This window comes from Chenopodium quinoa, unplaced genomic scaffold, assembly GCF_001683475.1.
Source record: "Chenopodium quinoa cultivar QQ74 unplaced genomic scaffold, ASM168347v1, whole genome shotgun sequence".
Classification (NCBI taxonomy): Eukaryota; Viridiplantae; Streptophyta; class Magnoliopsida; order Caryophyllales; family Amaranthaceae; genus Chenopodium; species Chenopodium quinoa.
Window position 1 is genome coordinate 8,213,529 of NW_018742484.1, and position 7,367 is coordinate 8,220,895.

The window sequence follows — 7,367 nt, forward strand, 5'->3', positions numbered from 1 at the left end:
TCTATTTTAATTGCAATCTATTATCTTTAAATGAATGAATTTCCATTCTATCAAGCTGTTTGATGTCAACATTAGAGTTTCTTAATTTGCTATTGTTGTTAATTAAATTGAATTCTACAATTATGCGTCGAATTTTCTCCAAGAAATTTGACAATAATATGACCGAATTAGTAATTTTTATGAAATTAGTCATAAAGTCTGATGAGAGTAGTAAACTGACTTCTGAGTTAAATACCTAAGATTCTGACAAATTAGTCATAAAGCATTGACGACAAAGAGCTCAATACCAAATTTAATGGTTTATGTAATTGTTAACCGACTATACTCTTATAGTCTTATATGTTTGATTATTGGAAGGTTTAGGCAAATACCTGGTTGTGACAATTATTGTTGATGCATTTTGAACCTTGATTGTGTATAAGTTGGCCATTTAAAGAGGTTTATAATTGGAATGGGAATTTTATATCTATATATGATCAACGGTTTAGGTGCCTGCTACTATATAATTATTTCTGAGTTTTTTTTTTTTTTTTTTTTTGTATTAACTCATTGCTTATATGTTGCTGCTTGTTAGCATATCAAGAATACTAACTAATTGAAACATTGGTTATACAATATAAGTCAAAACTCTCATGATGACAAATATATAAACCATTAAATTTTGTTTGATAGGTACAGAGTACTTGGTCATTAGTTGATTAAATTGCATAAAGGTGTCGAGCAGCTTCTCATTAACCTAGCTAGTGTCTAAAAAGCTTATGAAACACTAGTAGAAAAAATGAAATAGGCACCGCACAATCCGCACCGATTTTTGAAAACCGGTGCGAAAAAAATAGGCGGGATTGGGAAATAGAGTTTTCGCACCGGTTCTAACCAAACCGATGCGAAAAGTTTGTTTTTCCCACCGGTTTAAACCGAACCGGTGCTAAAACTCTTTCTAAATAATAATAAAAAAAAACCGGTCTCTTTCTTTCCCTTTCATTTCCTCATCTAGCCTCTCTTTCTCATCTAGCCTCTCTCTCCTCAAAAACTCACCATCACTAAAACACTAACCCACCCACAAAATTCAACGGCTCCACAGAAGCAGTCTCAAAGGTAGATCTTCTTTTTCTTTAATCATTGACCTAATTTGATTTATAAATTGTCACTATATATTCAATTTAGGATTTTAGGGTTCTTCGAAAGTTCGAAGTTGGATAATTGTGGCCTTATGGGTTGATAATTGAGTCAATTTTGGTTGCTAAAATTCTAATCTGTTGCAGGGTTTGGTTTGTGGAGGCGTAGAGCGTACTCGAAATTCTCCATTGAAGCGGCTTCTGAGTTCTGACTTTCTGAGCTTTCTCTCCTCGACTCCTCCATTGAAGGCTTTGAAGGCTTGAAGTAGTCTCTAAGGTTAGATTTTGAGTGTTATTGTGTATTTGTGTTAATAACTTAATCGAAAATCGTCTACCACCGTCTTCATGGTGATGAGCAATAATATCTTCTCCTTTACCCTATTTTTTTTCATAATATTGTTGGTTGATTTGGTTTTATAATCTGAATATTATTATTGTTGATGATTTCATAATTTTGTTATTAAAGATTTTAATTTTTTGATTTTTGGGGGTTTTAGGGCTAGGGCTAAATTTTTGGGGGTTTTAGGGTTAGGGCTATGTTTCTAGTCTTTCTCATTAGTGTGACTACGAGAAAGAGGATCTGTGCAAATTATCTAATACTCTTTTGTTCTTTCAGAAAAATTATGTGAAGAGAAACAACTACTGTCCACAGTTTAAAATACTGAAGATTGAAACATGACTGTCTGACCTTACAACTTACAGGGTATGAATTGCTATCCTAGAAGCATCAATTTCTTTAAAATCTTGTCTACCTATCACTGGTCAAAGTTTTGATATTCAATTTTGCTCGAAATTTGTGTTCTACTGCTGTTAAGCTAAGGAAGTCCTTTATGGTAGTTGAATTCGTTGGAATTGATGTTAGTTTGTCTAATTGTTTTCAAATGATATGATTTTATGCCTAATTTTGCTGTTTTATTTTTATTTTTATTTTTATTTTATTGAATTGTGTATATGTGCCTAACTTACCCTGTTTCACGCTGGGATTACAAATTTTTCTAGAGAATTTTCATTAATTTAGGATACAACTGCAATTTTGTTACAATATGTACCAGGAATTATAGTTTGTCAAAGATTTGTCAAAGATTTGTCATTCCGCAATCAAGTGCATGGTTCTGTAATTTGTTGACTGATCATAGAATCAGAGGCATGACTCCAAGTAGGGGCTTTTAAAGGTGACAATGGGGTCATTTTGTTATGTTTTGGGTCTGGTGACTTTAGTTTCAGGTAGAATCAATCCCAACCTTAGTTTCAGGTAGGATAAATTTGGTACGAATCATCTAATTTTGGCTATGATTTAGATATCAGTCATCAAAATTGAATTTTTTTTCTTCCCGTAATTATATACATCATCTCTTCTTTTCAACTCAATATATGATCTAGTATTTTGTAGTCTTAGGAAGTCTTGATGGAGCCTCGATTCAGAAAGAATTTCCCTATCATGCTTACACTCAGCATTGGGGTAGTTTTCTGTGACATAGCTATAATTGTCCATTGCTTTACTAGCATTCTAACTGTCATGTGAATCAATCTGATTAAGGTGACTTTAAAAACTGTAGATTTTATAGCTGGCCTGAAGTTGGTGCTTCAGATATATAGTTGAGCTAAAATAACAAAGTTTGTTCTCTAATTCACATCTTCAGGGACATTGGATTTGTTATCTGGTGATATGCCTAAAGGAAAGATTCACAGCAAGCATCTTGATTCAATGATCGAACTGCATAACGTGACAAGCACTTTTAATTTGCAAGAAATATCAACATCTCTTTTCAGAATATGCGATGCAAGTATCACTTGATACAGCGAAAGCAATTTACTCTCCTTTTGAGACATTTAAAAAGAAGTAAGCTGAAGACTTTGAATTTAAAATTAACTCATTTTGATCTTGCTTTCAACTGTTTTTGCCCATTGATTGAGTTGTAGCTCAGTAGTGCATGCCAAGTTCCTTTGACTAATTTGCAAATTGTTACTTTGATGCTTCATAATTCTAATTGATATGTAAATTTTTGCGTGATAGATACGGGCAAATGGAGCGTGCTATTCTTGCTTCTGAGATTGGGAAGTTAGATCTTAGAGGAGGTTGCCTTTTGTTGATGATATGGTTGCCAACAACTATATATTGTTGCTGGCCAGGGGATAGATATTGAATGTGAAGGATGTTGCTTGTTTCTGAATTAGTTGTTGTTGTTGTTAGCTTGTGAATTTAGTTAAGAGTCCCTGTGTGTGTCTTAATGGGGAATTGTGATTGTTGGATGATGATTGTCCTGCAGCCTATTTGTGTTGGTTCTCAATGACCAAGTGTATAGAGAGAACTACTGCTACTTGCTATAAGTCAGTTCTATATACTATTTTACCAAGAGGCATGATCAGTTAGTGTTTTGTAGAAAATGTAAGTTGAGTGTTTTTACAAGATAATCATAAACTGTTTGTGAGTTAGTGCTGAGATCTGTTCCTGTGCTGCTGTGCATGATATGTAATACACTGCTGTGAGTTACTTGCACCTTATTGAGTGAAACTATAGAGCATCAAGACTTTTGCAGTATGTGAATTGTGATTAACATAATGAATAAATTAACTATACCTTTCTAAAAAGGCTACTCCATATGTACATATGGACCTCCTAAACCCTGCCTAAGTGCAGGGGCTGCGGCCTATACACTAGATAACTAATTATATGTTTTTGGTTAACTTCTATATTTGCCATTCTGCCTTATGCTGTAAATTGTTAAAAGTTATATTATTGAAATTATGCTTGTCAGAAATGATTTTTTTTTTTTGGCAGCTTTTCAGTTGGTCATATTTTTTTTTTTCTGTCAATTTTTAATTGTTTTCATTGGCATTCTTAAATTTCTAGGGATAGGGATTGAGATCAAGTACCAAGAGATGCCTGTTGGTGGCTCTGCTTTTGATCTCGCCGGAGTTCCATTGCCAGAGGAGACCCTTGCAGCAGCAAAACAATCTGATGCTGTTCTTCTTGGAGCTATTGGAGGGTAATATCCATTACCACTTGTTTTAATTATTTTTTTCTCTGTCTTCCCTCCCTTGTAATATGTGAAAATAAGGATGGGTTACTTGGCCATGTATAAATGGGACAAACTTGAAAAGAAGTTGAAGCCACAGACCGGCTTGCTTCAGCTTCGAGCAGGTCTTGACGTGTTTGCAAATTTAAGGCCAGCTACTGTCTTGCCTCAGGTTGCTCTGCTGTTTCTTTTTTCTTTTGCTTATATTCAGTGTTATATATTTTATTTTATTATTATTAATTTTTTTTATTATAAAATATGGTTATGGTGATTTATACTGAAACTTCTTGCATAAATCAAGCTCATGGGCTTTCCCAACCCCCCCTTTGTCCCTCTCAAGGCATAACTTTCATTGTTTTCCACGCACTAGTAGAAAAAATGAATAAAGCACCGCACTTTTCGCACCGGTTCATCTAGAGTTTATTCTTTTTGTTTGATTGTTTGATTGTCTCTGAGATTTTATTCTTTTTGCATATACTTGTTCGTCTTCGGATTCATCTAGAGTTTGACACTTGTCTGCCCTCCTTGCTGCTCCACCGTAGCCCGGGCTCCTCCTCGCTGCATGTTGCTGCTGCTGCCTTTGCTGTGTTATTGCTGTTGTTGAGTGTTGCTCAGCTCGTAGTTCAATTGTGAGGTTCACTCTCCTTTTCCTCCTACCTCTATTATCTCTAAAGTTAAATTGTAAATGATTTTGTGAATTCTTTGTGTGGAGTACTTGATTGAATTATCCTTGCGAAATAAACTATGCACTGATCATCCTTGGTTGTTAGAGTTGCTATGGGAATTGTTTTTTCAAGCAGGCCCTATTGGTAATTTTTGTACAAGTCTTTTTTTTTTTTGGTTTTCTGATGATCTCTATATTTTAATCTTCACTACATCTCTTTGTTTAGGCTGCTTATTCTTCTTAGCTTTCTTATTGGCTCTTGAGTTATATAATTTTTTGTTTATGTCCAGTTCACCATGATGGTAAGCATATTTGGTCATAGATGCATCTCAATGGTTATTCTTTAGTAGCTAAACAGAAACTACAACTTTATGATGCTATGACCTTTATTGCAAGTGAAACAAATGCCAAATTTTAATGATTGAGTAGCAAATCCTGATATAACTCAGTAGCTTTTAGTTTGCAAATCCTGATATAATTAAATGGATAAACTTGTCTTCCTTGCATTGTTCTGGTGCCATGTTGATCCTGTCAGGGTTATCTTCCATTAATATACAGTATGAATTGGGCATTTTTTCTTCCCTTGATTTCATATTTATAGAATTTCTGATCCTTATTCATTTGAAATCTCAATTAACTTGTTTCTGAAATTTTCTTCATCAAATGATTCTTCCGTGTTTCTGATTCAGATATGCAATGCAGTGGCTGTTGCTGGATTTTTGAATGCCACATTAGTAATTCCACGTCTGGAGTATCACAATGTCTGGATGGATCGAAGGTCTTTCATCTTGTTTTTCAGCTTTTAGTATCACATTAATCTGGTGCCATGTTGATCCTGCCTAATCCTCCATTAGTTACTACCTTGAAGACGCATAGATGGATGCAGTCAAGTCTTATTTGGGAATTGCTACCGCCTCTTATCTTTGATTGTGTAGTTTGTTTTTTTTTTTGGGCATTTTTGGCACCGGTTTTGATAAAGAACCGGTGCTAAAAGTTTTTTATTATAATTTTCTTACCTACTTTTCGCACCGGTTCACAGCAAGAACCGGTGCTAAAAGTGCGGTTTTCGCACCGGTTCTCACCCAGAATCGGTGCGAAATGTATGGGGTTTTAGCACCCCCAAATCCCCACCGGTTCAAAACCGGTGCTAAATGGGGGGATTGAACCGGTGGGGATTACGTATTTTCGCCTAGTGAAAGTCCTACTTATTTTAACTACTACAGGAATGCAAGATACTCTTATGAGTAGACTAGTATATCTGATTAAGATCATACTAAATATATACTAAATTTTTTGTAAAATCTTACAATAATTTAATTTCTTATCTTATTTAGTAGAATTCAGGGTATTTTTATTGCTTTCTAGTACTTTGTCTAGGTGTGGCATTTATAGATATGATTAAGTGACCTATGTATATTTGCTTACAAAAATTATTCTATGTAGTAACTTATACCATGATTGTGTATAAAAATAAAGCTCATGAGTTTATATAACTCCTATTAGAGGTACTTCCATGGTTTATATGCTTATCACCTATATAACTCCTATTAGAGGTACTTCCATGGTTTATATGCTTATCACCTATATATTAGAGGTACTTCCATGGCTACATGCTTATCACCTATATAACTCCTATTAGAGGTACTTCCAGTTGATGATGTTACTTGTTGGGATTAGTAAAGATGTAATCCTATTAGGGATTTGATAGGCATCTGAGAAGCATAATGGTAAACGGTTAGGTTTAAAAATTATCAGTTTCATGACTTGCAAGTATACAACCAATATGCATGTTTACTCATATAAATCTCTGATGTTGTTCTTTTTTTTATTAGTAATCTTTTTTTGATGTTGTATACTTGGTTTGTTTTAAGGTTCTATTTTGTGTAGCAGAATTAATCAGACTATTTTTTTTATGTCATCTTTTCGTTCTCTTTCGATCGTAGCCCTAGCCATACTAGTAAACTATAGTTTTGTAGTTATCTAAAGCTTGCACTATGTTTGACTAGTATGATATTAATAAAAATTGAGTGACAAATATTCAGTGTAGTTCATGTTTTGACTTTTTTATTTTTAATTTTGATGCAGATTAAGTGTCCTATGTTGTTGCCAAAGGGCAAAGGCCTGTTTGACAAGGTAAGCTAAACCGCCTACAATATTTAAAAAAATTAAATTAAATGGAGAGGAAATAGCTTACATACTGTATAACTTAAGAACTCCATTGTTTTAGCATAACATTTAATCTGCACTTTGCTCAGAACTTATGTTAAAGTTAATTATTGCTCTGTACTTGTGTAGTCGTGCATCTTTATTAAGTACTTTAATTTAGATTTTTCTTATTAACCTCTTTGTTGATAGCTTATGAACTTCTAATATATCTAATATTGCTTGTTTGATGCACTGATCATCAGACTATGGATTTATATAATACTGGAAAATGCTTAGTTGAATTGAATAAAATTTGAAACTAAATTATAATTAAAGTGAATTAGTTGCATGTTGTGCATTTGGTTTTTTGCTGACATTGATTATGAGTTTATGCTAAAAGGGTAACTAATTTGAAGTAGGTTGGAG

The 7,367-nt window shown here is 33.8% G+C and overlaps 1 long non-coding RNA gene across 1 annotated transcript; it reads left to right on the top strand.

Annotated features, from left to right (window-relative positions):
* The first annotated feature begins 386 nt into the window (after positions 1-386).
* LOC110719294 lies at positions 387-2,496 on the top strand. Its single transcript, XR_002511060.1, has 3 exons — positions 387-1,095; positions 1,263-1,392; positions 1,732-2,496. It is a non-coding gene; the product is annotated as an uncharacterized LOC110719294 (long non-coding RNA).
* Positions 2,497-7,367: the final 4,871 nt, after the last annotated feature.